The following is an 18,752-nucleotide window of genomic DNA, read 5'->3' as shown; positions in this document are numbered from 1 at the left end:
TATATATAGGGAGCCCAAGGGGGTTCCGCCGGCCCTAGGAGATCCAATCTCCTAGGGGGGCGGCGGCCAGGGGAGGAATCCCTCCTCCCCAAGGCACCTAGGAGGTGCCTTCCCCTTCTGGGACTCTTCCTTTAGGGTTTCCCCCACACTAGGCGCATGGGCCCTAGGGGAAAGTGGAGCCCCAGCCCACTTTGGGCTGGATCCCTTCCCACTTCAGCCCATGGGACCCTCCGGGATAGGTGGCCCCACCCGGTGGGCCCCCGGGACCCTTCCGGTGGTCCCCGTACAATACCGATGACCCCGAAACTTGTCCCGATGGCCGAAATAGGACTTCCTATATATAAATCTTTACCTCCGGACCATTCCGGAACTCCTCATGACGTCCGGGATCTCATCCGGGACTCCGAACAACATTCGGTAACCACATACAAACTTCCTTTATAACCCTAGCGTCATCAAACCTTAAGTGTGTAGACCCTACGGGTTCGGGAGACATGCAGACATGACCGAGACGTTCTCCGGTCAATAACCAACAGCGGGATCTGGATACCCATGTTGGCTCCCACATGTTCCACGATGATCTCATCGGATGAACCACGATGTCAAGGACTTAATCAATCCCGTATACAATTCCCTTTGTCTAGCGGTATTGTACTTGCCCGAGATTCGATCGTCGGTATCCCGATACCTTGTTCAATCTCGTTACCGGCAAGTCTCTTTACTCGTTCCGTAACACATCATCCCGTGATCAACTCCTTGATCACATTGTGCACATTATGATGATGTCCTACCGAGTGGGCCCAGAGATACCTCTCCGTCACACGGAGTGACAAATCCCAGTCTCGATTCGTGCCAACCCAACAGACACTTTCGGAGATACCTGTAGTGCACCTTTATAGTCACCCAGTTACGTTGTGACGTTTGGTACACCCAAAGCATTCCTACGGTATCCGGGAGTTGCACAATCTCATGGTCTAAGGAAATGATACTTGACATTAGAAAAGCTTTAGCATACGAACTACACGATCTTTGAGCTAAGCTTAGGATTGGGTCTTGTCCATCACATCATTCTCCTAATGATGTGATACCGTTATCAATGACATCCAATGTCCATGGTCAGGAAACCGTAACCATCTATTGATCAACGAGCTAGTCAACTAGAGGCTTACTAGGGACATGGTGTTGTCTATGTATCCACACATGTATCTGAGTTTCCTATCAATACAATTATAGCATGGATAATAAACGATTATCATGAACAAGGAAATATAATAATAACTAATTTATTATTGCCTCTAGGGCATATTTCCAACAAGGGGGAGCGGTAGTACCACGTCTGCGGAAGTACCGTCCTCAGCCCATGTGCTTAAGGTCTGCCCTAGCTACTGCTGCTGCTGCGGTAGTACTGCGGCTCCTCACGGTGGTACCGCGTGGCCTCGCGGTAGTACCGCTGTTCTGGAGCGGTAGTACCGCTGTTCGCGGGCTGGTAGGTGCATAATGGTTGGATTTTTTTCTCCACCTATAAAAGGGGGTCTTCTTCCCCAATGAACCTCATCTGTTCAGCTCGTGTTCTTCCCCCATTGTTGACCTTCTTCGAGCTTGCTAACTCTCAATCCCTTCATGGATTCTTGCTAGTTTTTGAGTGAAAACAGAGAGGAGATCTAGATCCACATTTCCACCAATCACTTTCTCCTCTATGTGAGGGGAACCCCTTGGATCTTGATCTTGGAGTTCTTGGTGTTCTCCTTCTTGTTCTTCCTCTCATTTTCCTCCCTAGCATTAGTTGCTTCGGTGAGATTTGAGAGAGAAGGACTTGGGCATTCCATGTGCCCTTGCCATTGCATTTGGTGCATCGGTTTGAGTTCCCCACGTGATACGTGGAAGTTACAAGTTGAGAAGCTTATTACTCTTGGGTGCTTGGTACCCTTGAGCTTGTTCCTCTTGGGTGCTTGGATGCCCTAGACGGTTGGTGGTGTTCGGAGCTCAATCATTGTGGTGTAAAGCTCCGGGCAAGCGTCGGGGTCTCCAATTAGGTTGTGGAGATCGCCCCGAGCAATTTGACGGGTTCCGGTGACCGCCCCCAAGGGTTGCCAAAGTGTACGGGTTCGGTGACCGCCCCAAGGGTTGCCATTTGTACGGGTTCGGTGACCGCCCTCAAGAGTCCCTTAGTGGAATCACGGCATCTTGCATTGTGCGAGGGCGTGAGGAGATTACGGTGGCCCTAGTGGCTTCTTGGGAAGCATTGTGCCTCCACACCGCTCCAAACGGCGATTAGCATCCGCAAGGGTGTGAACTTCGGGATACATCGTCGTCTCCGCGTGCCTCGGTTATCTCTTACCCGAGCCCTTTACTTATGCACTTTTTTTTGTGATGGCCATATTGTTTCTTGTCATATATCTTGCTATCACATAGTTGTTTATCTTGCTTAGTATTAGTTGTTGGTGCACATAGGTGAGCCTAGTTGTTGTAGGTTTTGTGCTTGACAAATTAACCGCTAGGTTTATTCCGCATTTGTTCAAGCTTAAACCGTAATTATTTTAAAACGCCTATTCACCCCCCCTCTAGGCGACATCCACGATCTTTCACCATTCTTACGCCATTAAACTTGCTGTCAAAAATGTTCAGAGTTGCCATGTGTTCGTATCTGACGATCAGTACTTATCAGGATCAAAAAAAATCTCCCGCCTAACAATCGCCTCCCAAAATCCTTTTTCCCGGGTGCATCCTTTCTCCTACCAATCTCAGCCGGAAATTGCGGATCACATGAATCCTGAACACCCTCACTGGAAATTGCCCTCCCGTGGACCAGAATCCAGAACAACCTTCTCCTTCAGCATGGAAGGAGCTCCTCGTTCTTCGACACCTAAGTTGTTGCACCTTGAATCTGCAAATTGTTTATTCATTGTTCATCATTTTATACGTAGAACGAATACATCAAAAGGAAATAAACAAATAGTTTTATTACGAAGGGCAGTACATTAATATTAAGATGATATTAGGCACACCCGGCTTCTGCAGAGTTTAATCTACGATGAACACGGGATTGACACTTCGAGCATAATTGGTTTGCTACCAACATTTGGCTGCCAACTATTGGCAACTTTATGTGAGAGAGGCAAAACAACTCGTAGCCAACCAAGTAGTTGCCAATATTTGGCACAATGCCAAACATTGGCATGCCAATTTTTGGCAGCAAACCAATTATGCTCTTCAACCACTGCTGGTACTCTCCTGTACCCGAGCATGGTAAGAGGTTATTTCCATTTCCATTATGAACCGACTGACCATGCACAAGATGCACATTAAGTCGATGCCAACGACCAACCACCAACGGCCACCCACTTCTAAAGTGTCCATATCAAGCTCCGAACAGATGAAGCAAATCAGCCAGCCATATAGCAGGGGTTGTAGCATCTCTCTGGATCCCAGCGTTCCACACATCTTCACCATACAACAACCAGATCAGAGGGCACTGTGTGAGCCAGGGTATAGCTACGTATCTGAGCTGCCATCTGGATGTGGTGGCGGGGGCGACGAGCAGCCTTCTCCCAAAGCTGGGAGCGCTGCTGCAAGACGAGTACAAGCTGCAAGACAAGGTGAAAAGGGACATCGAGTCTCTCCAACACGAGCTCGTCTTCATGGACGCCACCCTCCGCATGGTGGCGGAGATGCCACCGGACGAGCTCGACGGGCACGTTCGGATCTGGTCTGTCATCATCAAGGATGTCACCTACGACATGGAGGACGTCGTCAACACTTTCGTCGCACGTGTGCAAGTCACTGCACATCTGGGCGGCCTCATCAGGAAGGCCTTCAACATGCTCATCTGATCGCCAGCATGTTTTTTTATTTTTATTTTTATTTTATGCTGACGATCTGAGATCAAGAGCCTTATCAAGGAGGTGGCCGATCTGCGTGACAGGTACCGGATCGACTCATCGACAACATCCTCAACGGGACCAGCTCATCAGGTTATCTCCGGCAAAGGCACGGCATTGACATGTCTGGAAGCTATCACTCTGGCGTCTCCGTCGCTGGTGAGTACGAGGAGATGACGTGTCTGCCCGTCGGCATCAATGACGAATACTCCGTGCACGACACGACCGTGCTTTGCAATTGAATCACTTCCGGCGACAACCACGGCGGCATGCTGTATATTCTTGGACTGAACGGCATGGGGAAAACAACCATTGCAATGGAGCTCTACCGGGATTACGGGGATCAGTTCTAGCGCCGGGTGATGGTCAACGTGTCTCAAAACTCCAACGACCTTTTTTTTAGAACGAAGGTTTGAAAGAGAGCCCGACTTTAAATTAACAAAGGCATCAACCGGTCAGGAGTTACATCGGACAGCACCTTACAGGAGTCACTCCAACGACCCTGAGACGGCCCTCGTGGAGATAGTGAGCCAAGTCAAGCCGAGGGAGCTGCAAAGTCACGACGGTAATATTCTTAAAATAAAAGCAGAGTTGCACGAGTGCCTCCAAGGAAAAAGGTACGATACCAATTGCCAATCGATGGTTCTGAATTTATTCTGAATCAGTCTAGTACCAGAAGATCTTTTTAAAACAAAAAGTCTCCATCGAGTTACGAGTTAGTTTACTTTTTACTTTTGGTTCTACTCATGATAATATTGACTTGAATATTCCCGTCAAAAAAAAATATTGACTTGAATATTAATTCTGACCAGGTTTAAAATGCTATCATCATCTACTCTAGTATATCTGCTAAGATTTTCTTTATGTGGAAACAATTTTGTTACTCTGTCCGGTTCACAAATAAGTGATCTTTTGGACATACCATCACTCAAAATCTTATATTTGACCGACAATGCCATTTCAGACATTTATATCGGAAATTGAAAATTCATATGTATAGATTTGTCTTCTAAAAATACGTCTATAATTTCCTTTTGTTTTATGCATAATGATGCTACACCAAAAATTAGCGACCAAAGCTACAATGTCATGTCATTGTCCAAACATCACTTTTTTCTAAGCTAGAATGAGTATGTGTTAAACCTCATTTTCATACCGCATAAAGAAGTATCTCTCTTTTTGCAGAAATGCATTATGAACACCATTAAAATATTTATGAATGGAAAGAATTGCGAACTTCTATTGAGAATTTTTCCTAAATTCCAGTCACCTAAAATTATAAACTAACTCTAAAATTAGACTCTCCATAGGTGTGCAGCTTCAGTGAAATGTTGGACGAAGAGCGCTTCAGTACAACACCCCCCACAAATAGTATAAAGGATAGTATGGGCATTTCACAAATTATACCCACTAGAACGTATACACAGTAGGTTTGTACAATTCCCGGCCACACTCGTCCCTCATGGGCTCAGCCCGTTTAGTTTCATTTTTTAAGTCTTAAACTTCAAAAAAGTGGACGTCCGACCTGGGAGAGTAAATAGCATAAAACTACTACTTTACAGGTTAGGATTCCAAAAAACTACCGGAATTTATTTTTACGCTGATAACTACTAACTCAGGGCTCGGCTGTTTCAAAAAACCCAAATCCCCAAGTGATTTAAAGTTGATCGTGATTATGACAGGTCGGGTCCGCACCTAAACGAACCGTTTGGTTGACCGTTGACTTACAAGTGGGGCCCACATGTCAATGTCTCTACCTCATATTCAAATAAAAAATCTTCAACCCCCGGTCCTTTTCCAAAATATGTCCTCACTTTTTACAAAATAGCGCCTATAAACATTTCTAAAAAGCAATCGGGTCCCTGGCGTTTTTTTGAAAAAGCAATCAGGTCCCTGTAGTTTTTCTAAAAAAGTGATCGGGTCCCTATTCATGGCCGCTGCCGCGCCATGCCTTGCTCCATGCCGCCGCCACGCACCTGCAGGGCAGCCTCTCCTGCTCCTTGCCGTAGAGACGGCCTTTGTTGTTGCTCCCTGGCCGTCGATTTGGCGCATGCGCCCTGGCCGTCGGACCTGGTCGCATCCGACGGCGGCGAGCTGGTGGCTTCGGCGGCGGAGGAGAGAGGGAGGCCGGGGAGGGGTCTCGCTGGCTCGGGAGATGACATAGCCGCTGGTCTAGCGCATGCGCCCTGGCTGTCGGGCCTGGCAGCGGCTAGCTGTTAGCGGCGGCGGCGAGCTGGTGGCCTCCGGCGGCGGAGGAGAGAGGGAGGCCGGGGAGGCGTGTCGCCGGCTTGGGAGAAGACAGTCGATTGCTCGGGAGGGGTTGTGTGTTGTGCTCGAGCTCGCGAGAGAAAAAGAGTTCATGGGAGGGAGAGAAAGAAAAGAGAAGAAAGAGACACTGACATGTGGGCTCTATTTGTAAGTTAATAGTCAACGTAACGGTCAAACACACTGTTCGTTTAGTTGCGGGCCCGACCTGTCATAATCATGATCAATCTTAAAACACTCGATGATTTGAGTTTTTTGAAACAGCCGACCTCTTACTTGGTAGTTATCTGAGAAAAAAAATAAAAATTGATAGTTTTTTGAAACCCTAGCATGTAAAGTAGTAGTTTTATGTTATTTACTCGACCTGGGATTCGATCTACATTCCTCAGGCACAACGCGTAAGTGCACAACCATCTAAGATAGCTAACCTTGTGTGCCTATTGACATTCTTTTCCTCTTTTTGAACGATATAAATAACGCTAAGAAAAAACGCAGCACCTTCACTCTTTGCTTTTCTTTCATTTTTATTTTCCCTTTTTTGTTCATAAAATAGAAAATAAAAATTGTACATAAACTTTTAATAAAATCATAAAAATACGAAAAAATTGAATTTTGAATTTATGAGAAATAGAAACAATAAACAAAAAACAAAAACTCAAAGAAGATGGAAAAGAAAAAAAGAAACAGAAAAAATAAAATAGGACAGGAAATAAAAAGAAAAAATAAAACATGATAAGAAATATAAGATCATGGAAAATTTTGGGGTCATTTGATGGATGCCAAAAATAAATGCTCTCAAATGGACCCTTACCTAACTGAACACCCTCTGTTGAATATGGTCTATTTCTGGCATGCATGAAATGTCCTCAACTTTTTTCTAGTAGTGGGCAGGCCCATGGTAGGCATCCATGCGAGGCAGGGCCGGGCCGGCAAAATCCGGTGCCCTGTGCGAAACTAAAAAATGGGGCCCTATTTCACAAAAAATGAACTAACGAGCAATGTGTAGGGTAGCCACGATTCCGATCCCCGTAGGCTGTAGCGATGTAGTTTTTTTCCGGATAATGTAGCGATAGCCTCGTCGCGTGCAACCCTCCTAGCGATCGAGTAGGAGGAGGAGTCTAGGATCGCGCTCGATGCTCGATGGCCTGGTCGCTATCGCTTAATTGGGCCTGGTCGCTCGATGCTCGGCCCAATAACGTTAACTATTACTAGACCTGCATAAAAAATATGCCCCCCCCCCAGAATTTTGGGCCCTGTGCGGGCCGCACCTTTTGCACCACTGTGGGCCCGGCCCTGATGCGAGGTTTGAATGAATTCCCAACACAGTATGCAAGTTGTGTCACGTCCGGCCATTTATCAGCCAGTTTTCATCGAGAAAACTCCAAAAAATATAACAATTGTCGAAAACTCAAACAAATTGGCAAGGTGCCTTGATTTGATCCCTGGAAGTCGGTGGAAAAAAAATTTGAGGCCACTTTAATTATGTCAAGAAACAACGTACCCTCAGACGGAGCCTTCTGCCCATCTCGAACACCCTCCATTAAACATGGTCCAGTTGTAGACATTTTTGAAATGACCCCAACTTTTTCAAGCAGGTGGGCATAACCATGGTAGTTATCCATACCAGGTTTGAACAATTTCTGACACCGTATGCAAGTTGTGACACACATGTCCATTTATCGGTCTTTTTTGACCAAGAGAACTCCGAAAAATACAAAATTTGTTGAAAACCAAAACAACTTGGCATGTTCCCTTGAATTGGTCATATAGGGCCATGAATAATTTGGGGTCATTTCAAGGATGTCGAAAAACAACATACTCTCACACGAAGCCTTCTCGCTTACCTGAACACCCTCCGTTGATCATGGTATATGTTTGGACATCCTTCAAATCACCCAAACTTTTGCAAACAGGTGAGCATGTTCATGGTAGACATCCATGTCAGGTCTGAATGATTTCCGACATAGTATGCAAGTTGCTATAAGTTCGGCCATTTATCGGTCTTTTTTGGTCGAGAAAACTCCAGAAAATGTGAAAAGATTCGAAAACCAAAACAACTTGGCATTGTCCCTTGAATTGGAACGTACAAGGCCCTGGGAACCGGCCGGTCGGGCGGCCTCCTATGAATAAAGTATTTAATTTGTGAACTTGTTTTCAAATCGATGAACCTTTCAATTTTGTGAACTTTTTTTTGTCAAATTCGTGAACTTTTTTCAAATCGATGAACATTTTTCAATTTCACGAATGATTTTCCTCCTTGGAGATTGGGGTGTTCATGTGTTCCAGGGCGGTCCATCAAAATCGAGGTTCCTGTGTCAAAATCTAAGATGGCCCTATCTTGATACAAAAAAACGTCCTACTAGATCAATTTGTCGTCTATGGCAGGCAGGTTGCATGCATAAAAAGTATTTTAGGTGTTCTTTTTTAGTTGCCTTCATATATATAGAGTCTTGAGAAGTGTGAATAAAACACATAATTTTTTCTTGGGTGGTACAGATTGATGGGCCGATGGACTGGTTTTGCACACCGGCGTAGTATGTTCTTATAAATCTTGTGCTACTTTTATAACCGAAGTGCAGCGTATTGGAGTGGTAAGTTGTGAAGTTTGGGAGACGTGGTCAGGAGTTCAATTCCTCGTGTGACCTATTCTTGCTTTGAATAGCAAGTGGCCTAGCGCCTGGTGGGCTGGCCCAGATGTGCATCCTAGCGGCGTGCTTGTTCATACGCTCGCCCTGAGGTCTCATTGTCCACAACGTACTTTCAAAAGACCATCATGTCCTTTATTATCAAGGGGTATGGGATAATCACAGCCGTTGATGCGTTTATGGGGGTGTACTGAAGCGGAAGTACATATAGTGTGACTTGGATATAAGGATGTGATTTGATGTCTGATCCACGGTTTAGAAATGTGACTGATATTTGTTTACTAAATTGGAAGTGGATAAACGTTCCCTAAGAAAATTAACTGCAATTTGAGCATGTCTACAAATAATCTCATGTGACACCTGTTTAGTCCATGATATATATGTAGCAGCCCATTGTGGGTGGGCTCTATTTTTTCCACCGCCGCTTAGTACAGTATGTCAAGAAAGCCAGAAAAATCCTCGGTAATCATCCAGTGACCGTCATGAATATACCTATTTCATTTCGAATTTATCAATCAACAGTTCGCTGTAAAAAAAAGGAGTAAATCCACAGGAGTAGTTCAAGTACCATATGTTGTTTTGTTAGTGGGGGTGGTTGTAGTAAAAAAGAGTAAATCGATAGCCCAAAATGTATCATGGTTCATGGTTTACATTGTTAGCGGGGGTAGTCATACTTGTACCCCCAGCCCACCTGTTTGAACTGATGTTATATCTGTCTCGCCAATGAAAGTTGCCCGTTCAGTGGTATGCGTCATACCAGTCGATCGACAACAAAGTGCCAGTAGCGACTTTGTGACTTTGTCCATCTCATTGCTTCATGACTCATTACAGCCTTGCCACTATAATGTAAAATAAAGGTCTCCTCCATTCTAATTGTCCCTGATACAAATCTCATTCAAGTGTCGTACAATGTTTTCCACATATGGACAATGTTTTATACACTAGTAGTACAACGATAAGTCCGACAATCTACTGAGCAGCACTTTCTTGCCACTAACTCCCTTCCTCTGTAGGTTCTTGGTCTTACTTGATGATGTGTGGTCCGCAGAAATGTTGGATCATATCAGAAAGTCATTGCCTCATACTGTCCCAGGCAGTAGAGTAATAGTTACTATAGCATTTGAAAGGGAAAAGGGAGATTATGTACATGAAGTAGGTTTAATTGATCATACAAAGGCAAAAATGCTGTTCATGGCAGCTGTGCCTGTGCCTGTGCACAAATATGAGAGAATTCCACCCATACTCTGGGATATTTGTGGGGGTCTCCCATTAGCCATAGTTCAAATGGCTGGGCGCTTTGCATGCAACCCACAGAATTTAGAAGATGAATGGCTCAAGTTGTGCTCTTCTTTACAACCAAGCCCTGGTACAGGTCACACCGCGGAACAACTCATGAAGATACTTATTTCCTGCTACAACGATATGCCTGTTGAGATCAAGACATGTTCTTTCTATCTTACCATACTCCCAAGGGGTAAAAAAATCAGCAGGAAGCGTCTGACAAGGCGATGGATATCAGATGGTGCTGTCATTGAGCAGCAGGGGTTCAGAGCGGAGGGGGTTGCAGAGGCATACTTGAATCATCTCATCAGAAGGAAGATCCTACGAGCCGTGGAGTACAGCAGCAATGGGAAGGTGAAGAGCTATCAGGTCCACGACATGGTTCTTGAGAACATTGCATCCAAGGCAAGCGAAAACAACTTTATCACTACGATTGGTGGTTCGGCCATGCCGTCACCTAACCGCAAAATCCGCCGGCTGTCCGTACAATGCAGTGTTTTGAAGTATGAGGAAGAACTGGAGATCATGAATTTGTCTCATGTTCGTGACCTGACCATGTTTGGGAGTATGAAGCACCTGCCTTCCAGTTTGTTCAAATTTAGAGTTGTCCAAGTTCTAGACCTTGAAGCTGCAAGGATTTCAAGCAGCATCATACTAAGGAGATATGCAGAATGCTTCTACTCAAGTATCTCAGTCTCCGAGGAACAGACATTAAGAAGCTAACAAGAAAGATTGGATGTCTTAGGTACTCCCTCCGTTTTTTTAGTCCGCATATAAGGTTTGGTTAAAGTGAAGCATTGTAGAGTTTGACTAACTTTATATTAAAAATTATAGACATTCATAATATGAAATCAATATTATTAGATGCACCATGAAACGTATGTTCATACTATATAGTTTTAGTATTGTAGATGTTCATGTTTTTTTATATAAATTTGGTCAAACTTTATGCAATTTGATTTTGACCAAATCTTATATGCGGAGTAAAAAGAAACGGAGGGAGTATTTGGAAACACTTGACATCAGAGAAACAAATGTTACGGAGCTGCCCAAAACGATCTGCATGCTTAAACAAGTGGTTAGCATATTTGGTGGGGACAAAAGAACAGGGATGGCATTGAAGCTTCCTGAAGAAATGGGGAGGACGAAAGCAATGAAGGCTCTCCGTATACTGTCAGGTATTGAGATCAGTGAAGAAAGGAGTGGAGTAGCAGACTTCCATCATTTGACCGAGCTGAGGAAGCTCGCCATTTACAAGCTTAACATCAGTAAGGAGGGTCTACTTTTCAAGCAATTAAGCACCATCTCCGTACCCTGGCAATTCACGAGGAGTCATCTGAGTTTTTCAAATCACTAGATGGTCTTTCTCTCTGTCCCAAGTTTCTCTATGCTCTTGAGATGTCTGGAAAGTTAGTTGAGCTCCCAAAATGTATTGCAGAAATGCACGCTCTCAAACACCTAACCCTCTCAGTGACGGCTCTTGGGGCAGATAATTTGGGAGCTATTTTACGGTACCCTGGTACTCCCAAAACACGTGCTGGAGTACCGAACAAATCTAGCCGTCCGTTGTAAAGGGTATCTTAGTCATTTTCGTATGGGTACTTCTGATTTTCTCCCTGTGATCTCGCATAGATGCCAAATAGCTCCCATAAGAAAAAAGAAACTCCAGATCGAGTGCCAGAAAAAACTCCCGTTCGTTCGGCCGGAAATCCCGATCGCTTGGTGCATCGTAATGGAGTAGCGGTGCCACCTTAAAGCCTGATCCTTCTCTACCACAGGTCGCCGTACCTTCTGCACACCGATCGTCGACTCCGCTGTGTCGCTCGTATGGCATATCCGGACGAGCCGCCACCGGCCAACCCCTGTACTGCACCACGGTCAAGGAGATGGGTCCGGCTCATCCCCGATGCGGATGCTTTCCAGCTACTCACCCACGAAGGACGTTCATAACTCCCCGGCATGGGCTCATCCTGGCATCTCCGGACGCTGTGTGCAGATAAATATACTAGGTTTTGCTTGCAATTGAAAAAAAATAGACATCAGAATACATGAGAGGTTATGACGAACAAAAATGAAATAATATTAGATTGTTATATTGTTACGGTTTTGCCCCTTAGATCAAGGTACTCCTGTACTTTTTAACATAGTACTCCGTTGGATGAGTGATGGAGTACCAAGTAGTACTGTCCACTGGATCAAGGGAAACAAGGCATGCTCAGATGGGGTGATATTGTTTCCGGTTGACGACTTTCTTCGCGGATTTGAGAATCTGAAGCTTCTTCGCGTCTCCGCCCCTCACGTGCCACTGCTAAGCTTTCCACAACGCCTGGACCTTGAGAGGCTTGAGCTACGGTTCAGCAACTTTGAGGGCCTTGTTGGAATGAGAAATCTCCAAGAGGTGCATATTAAAGTACATGGCGGAGCCAGTGAGACCACCGAATCAATAGTAAAAGAAATGGTAACTTCGGCGCGGGAAGATCCTGAGGGACCAAGAATAATCCTTGCGTAATATTTTGGAACCTCAGGAGCCAATCTATCTGATGTGCTCTGCTGCTCTTGAAGTCGTTGCTTTTGGCCTGAGAGGTCGCTCATGCTGAGGTGTAATAAGTAGTGATTCTGGAACTCTGAATGCCTAGTGATGCCAGGTTTTTGTCCCGTAGTGGATGGCTCGATTTCGGCTAGCCACAGCGGGTTTCCTGGCAGTGCCTAAACTAACTATCTTTGTTTTCCGTCCCCTTGCATGTAATCGTTTGTAAAACTTGTTATTTCCGCTTTGAGTAATGGAAAAATCTGTGAGTGTTTCGTTTTTTCTCTGTGTCTTATTCCACCCTTGCGGCAGCTGGTCATATTATACCCATCAGAATGTCATTTTGTATGCCTTTGGTTCACTTCTTTGGTCTGTTTTCTAACTTCATTATTTATGGCTGTATATTTACGTTCAGATCAGACTGGTTTGCTTGTCTTTGTTTCTTTCTTTTCCTAGAGAACAATTGTTATGTGTCCCTAGTCCCCAGGCAAACTTTTCATTTCCTTTTGAATGTAAAGGGATGAGATGTAAGCTTATTTGCCACAAGCATACAAACTTGTGCCTTGTGGCACTAACCCACATGAACTTTATCAACAGAATGTACTAGGAGCAACCTAAAAGAAGAACAGTTTCGGTACACATAAACCAAACATGGTATGTTACTATGGAGCAAGTTATTTCCAAAGTGGCATACCTCTTTGTCTTTAAGGAATCTTCAGTGTCCAGATCAATTCATTCCTGTTGCATATTCCCGTGCTAGATGAATTAACAAAGCCTTCGAAACCAAGGACAGAACCCATTACACCTTCTGCTGCTGCACGGAAACACCTTTATCATCCATGACCAACTATGACATACTCCCTCTGTAAACAAATATAAGAGCGTTTAGAACACTATTTTAGTGATCTAAATGCTCTTACATTTCTTTACGGAGAGAATACAAATTAAGAACTTTTGCTGAAAAGGCCCAGGAAGCACGGTTGGCAGTAACCATGGTTTCCAGAAACCAGAGTCTAGAAAAAAACCTCCTTCCCACCGTCCTGAACTTGGGGCTATGTGCTAACAGAAGCTGACAGGAGAGGAAAATAAAAACCCAGTTGTCCTTGTCTCCTGGAGTGTTCACATAGGAAATCCATCAGCTGAGCTGACACAACACAAAAGCAGGCAATGTATAACATGTATTTATTCAGAAGGTAACAACATGCTGTGTTGAGGGGTTCAGCATACGAGGAAACGAGGTTTCGAGACAAGCAATCAGTTTCTGAGCTTCTGAAGGTATATACACACTGTAATGGATTGGACAAAGCAGTGAGGGAACTTCTAACCAGCAAAAAAATAGCAAAATGTTCCAGAACAAGTGAGAATTTCTGCGCAATGCAGTTAACTAACGGACCCACTATATTTTACATTCAAGAATCTAGCATTTTCGGCCATACTAGTAAGCCAAGAATCTAGTACTGCAAATTATATACCTTCTGGAACAGTTGCAGCCTCTCGGTTGCAGAACCAGCCCCTGCAGTCAAGTACTCCCTCTTCCGTAAGTGTAGTGTAAAAAACGTTCTTATATTATCTCAGAGCAGCAACAGGACGCGCGAGGGCCAAAATAGAGGGCACAGTGGGGAACAATCGCCTCCGGCAGAGTAGCCACCGGGCGCGGCATCCGGAGCTGGTCGGAGAGCGGAAGCAATAGAGACCCCGGCCCCGGCGTGGTGGCGCAGGGGCGGAGCGCATCGGCGCGGCGGCCACGGACATGAGCTCCTTGGCGAGGGACAACCCGGCGTGCCCCGCTCCCCCGCGTCGCGCGCCCGTGCCTGTATTACAGCCGGGGGAGGAGGGAGGACGCCGGCCGCCGGGCATTGAGCGGGTTTGCTGTCCGGGCGTGGGGCGAGGGAGAGGGCGGCGATTCGACGGAGGGAGAGAGACGGAAGTCTTTTTTCTTTTATTTGAAAGATGAAAAGAGGGGATCACAATTCTGATGGATTGCTTGAGGCAAGTTGCTCTTTGATCATGCCTTGACACTGTTTCTCATCGACTGATCTCACGTATCATTGCTGACGTGGCCATCTGACGTGGATTCGACCGCGCCTGACTTGATCAACTCGGTCAAAACCCCACGACAAGTAATCATTGACCAGTCGCTTTTACGGTTTTATTCTACTAGCAAAAGAGCCCGTGCGTTGCAACGGGTACAAAATAAAAAAAATACTTAGAAACCAGAAAACTAATGTATTACAGAAACAACTATGCAAGTAGATCAATAATATTGAAAGTACTCGAAAGTACCTGAAAGTTCTGCATCTCTGGTAGAACATCCACCATGGCTGCTGAACTCGTGCATTACATTTACAAGAGTGCCATGTTTACCTGTCATTAACTCTCATCAAAATGTCAAGTCAGCAAGCATGTACTTGCGGCAGTTTTCTGTTCATTGCAAGAATGGCGGCCACTCTTTATCGGAAAAGAAAAAAGAATGGCAGCCACCAGATGACTATACTGTGTTTACTCACAGTTTAGATTATCTTGGAATAGTTACTGGCATCCTAGACAGAAACATCTAGAAAGGAACAGAGAGCCCTACAATGAGTAGTTATAAACCAAAAAATCAAACAAAAAGATTGCAAGGATACTATTTTGATGTTCTTTCGTTGAAGATTTGGATTACATTAGTATGACTGCCATCTGATTAGAGTTCTCAGTTTTCATACAAAGCCAACTCTTTAGTTTCGGCAGACAAAGAAAGAGAAGAAGAAAACTCAAATAGCCAAGAGAAGGAAAGACTGGAGGGCCAGCATGTCGTTACCGCTAGTCGACTGCCTCGAGTCTTCCATGCCCCTGCCGCCCATGCTCCCATGTTTCTTATTATATGTATACCATGGGAAAAAGTTCATAAAATCTGTCAATCAAGCAAAATGTCAGGTAGAATTATTTCTTTATACGGAGGCAGGGAGAAGAGCAGTAGTATGATGAGAAAGCGGAAAGAAAAGGATTCTATGAAAATGTAATGCAATCACATCCACCAAAAAGCACAAGAAATGAAGTCACTACATCATATCATAGTATGTGCCAAGAGAGACTTGTGCCAAGCCCATCTGTACTTTCTTGGTGCTTCTGATATGCATTATATTTCTAGCTCAATTACACTTCACGGATAAGAGCAAACTTATTCTATCTCAATTACACTTCACGGATAAGAGCAAACTTAACAATTTTGTGACATATATATGTGGCCGAAAATTCTAGATCAACGGGGTAATACGGGGGCTTTACGGGATTCCTTAACTAACTAAACTTCACCCCCCCCCCCCTGATTTTCAGGGGGTGTGGGCCCACTCCCTATTCTTTCAATCAGTTTATCCCACCTAAGCATCTCCGTAAAGTCAGTAAAAAATTGCCCATGCGTGTAGCATTGCTCATATGTGGCCATCAACATAGAACCGATGATTCACAAATGAGGTGTGGAGATGGTGCATTGGTGATTTCAGCTTATCGTAGCAAAAGGTAAAAAATGTACCTTGTACATAACATTTTAGCTATTTAGGAGACCAAATTGGAGCTAAAGCGAGCAACATGAAGCTAAGACCTTTCTAATTAATTTATAGAAACTTATCATTACAACATGATGCATCTACTAAACCTTATAAAAGAAACTTACGATTTTTCATAGCGAGCTTAAGAATTTGTAGAATAAACAAAGATAACAATATGTGGATCGTAATAAAAACATATTTAAAAAATAAAAACTACTTTGTTACTGCTACCTTTTTTGAGAATGTGGATTTATGCGTTTAAGAATGTGAATCTTTCATGAGATGCTGAAGCCAAGATTAGTAAATCTATTCTAATACGCAATCTGTGCAGGCAGCGTTACTTACAATTTAATTCACCAGAATTTGATTCTACATGAAAACTAAACTGAGCAAGAGTTTGTATGTAAAGCAACGGATAAAATCAGGCCATTTGAAAGTTCTACACATAAAAGCAGAGCCACTACCCACAAGCAGGTTGAAGCCAATAGATTTTAGACTTCGATTCATACCATCCAACTGTGAAATCATTGACTTTGTAGCTGCCGCCGCTTCCAATATTACTGGCACTTGACACCACCGGGTGAGCTATGTGAGTCAAATCTGGCCGATGCACCGTGATCAGGTGTTCGCCACTACATGCATATACTGGCTACCACTGTGCGCCTTTGTGCAGACCTGAGACGGTGCAGGATGAGAGAAGAATCTACCCGGACCACAGCTAGAACCACAGAATTTTCAATGATATTTTAGGACAAATTTTCACCCCAATGAATCAGATGGTACTGAATCAAAGAGAAATAGTACAGAGGAAAAGAGAGATTGCATAGGCATGTACTTACATATCCATGTTGACATTTACGCAAAACAAAACGCGTGCGGTGGAGAGAAGCAAGTCTTCGAGTTGGGCATCAGTTCAGAAACAATTGGATGCAATTCAGTACACCACAGAAAAAGAGGAGATACCAAAAACAACACAAGGACACAGGTTCAGCAACTGCAGTTTGGCAACTTCAATCTCAAACTGAAGGGGGTGCTCGACTCTTCGTCCCAGTAACAATGCAATCTTGGAGGGGTCTTTTAATCCCCATCCTCTTCTTTAATATATAATACGCACACTCGTGCATATTCGAGAAAAAAAAACAATGCAATCATTCATTCAATTCGTTCATTCCCCAACAAACAAAATTTCTTGCTAGTGATTGCCGCATGGTTGGAGGCTTGAGGAGGGGATCTCGTGCTCACCATCCTGCTCGGAGAGGGGATCCCGCCTGAGGAGGGGATCCAACCAGATGAGGGGAGCATGGGTCTCCGCGCCTCAATCCAGCCAGAAGGAGTTGCCTTTGCCGCTGACGTAGCACGTTGTGCTCAGAGATGAGAGGGAGGGGCATCTAGATAGGGCTATGGGAAGGGAGGGAGCGGCGACGGCGGCGGCGGTAGATGGTGGTGCGGGGTGGGGGTGGGGGATCGACCCGCCACTGGTCGCCTCCGGTGCACGGCTAAGCGAGTCGGTCGGCGGGCTGGCCTACCGCCGGTGCCGAGTGAGGCGAAGCCATGGGGTGATGCAGCAGATGTTCTGGTGTAGGCGTACGGGAGACCTTTTTTTTCAACGACGAACCGTTATTTCACCTACGGACATGACTGCGGGTTAATTTTTAAAAAGCACAGGGGCTTTTTTTACAAAAAAGGCGCGACGGTGAACCCGACGGACTCAATCCATGCTTTATTATTATTATTATTATTATTATTATTATTATTATTATTATTATTATTATTATTATTATTATTATTAGGGAATAGATTTCAACTAGCTCTTGCTCTATCGCCCATCATCGACGTCAACTGTCTAGATGGAGGTACGTGTATGAGTCAGACACGAAAGAGAAAACCGAACTAAACCAATGTTTTTGACGCACAGACGGAATTAGTACCACCTTGGATTTTGAAAAAAGTATGGACGTGTTGAAAAAAAAACTAAAAGCGTAAATTCACGGAAAGAAGCGTATTGTGACGGTGAATCCATGGAGTCAATCCGTACTTTATTATTAGGGATAGATTAGGGATAGATTTCAACTGGCTCTTGCTCTATCGCCCATCGTCGACGTCAACGCCCCTCCCCACGTGCTATTAGTTTGATTTCAATTTTAGGCACTTCTCTAATTATGCTTCATTCACTTAAGCTAGGTGACTTAACCGTAGTTGGCATGTGTCTTAGTCCCCATGCAATTTTTTTTCTTTTCTTTTCAATGCAAATGGATGAGATACACTAAGCTTATTTGCCACAAGCATACATGTGTGACTTCAAATGCAGCTTCTCTTCTCACTTCACACTAACCTTGTGGTTGTGATCAGTCTTGTGCTCACATACATACCATCCATTGTCTTCTTTCCTTAGGGCATCTCCAGCCGTTGGCCCCCCCAGGACGCATAAAAATCGCCTCCTGAGGCGAGCCGGCGATACACTCGGCGCTGGGGGCGGTTTTGCGCCCAGTCGTCGCCCCCAGCTCGCCCCCACGCGCCGAAATTGGCCCACTTTGCAGCCCAATTTCGGCGAATAAACGGCCCATATGGGCGAGAATAGGCCCATATTCGGCTTGGTTTCGCCGTGTCTCGGTGTCCAATTATCAACACA

At 44.7% G+C, this 18,752-nt stretch overlaps 1 pseudogene across 1 annotated transcript; it reads left to right on the top strand.

Moving 5' to 3' along the window:
- The first annotated feature begins 4,000 nt into the window (after nt 1–4,000).
- On the top strand, nt 4,001–12,488 carry LOC147966746 (disease resistance protein Pik-2-like; annotated as a pseudogene). Its single transcript, XR_015609317.1, has 4 exons — nt 4,001–4,105; nt 4,254–4,495; nt 9,802–10,814; nt 11,069–12,488. The product of XR_015609317.1 is annotated as a disease resistance protein Pik-2-like (transcript).
- Nucleotides 12,489–18,752: the final 6,264 nt, after the last annotated feature.

This window comes from Triticum urartu, chromosome 6A (genome assembly GCF_056163025.1).
Source record: "Triticum urartu cultivar PI428250 chromosome 6A, HENAU_Tu73, whole genome shotgun sequence".
NCBI classification, from domain to species: Eukaryota; Viridiplantae; Streptophyta; class Magnoliopsida; order Poales; family Poaceae; genus Triticum; species Triticum urartu.
This window is presented reverse-complemented; position numbering and strand designations above follow the sequence as displayed.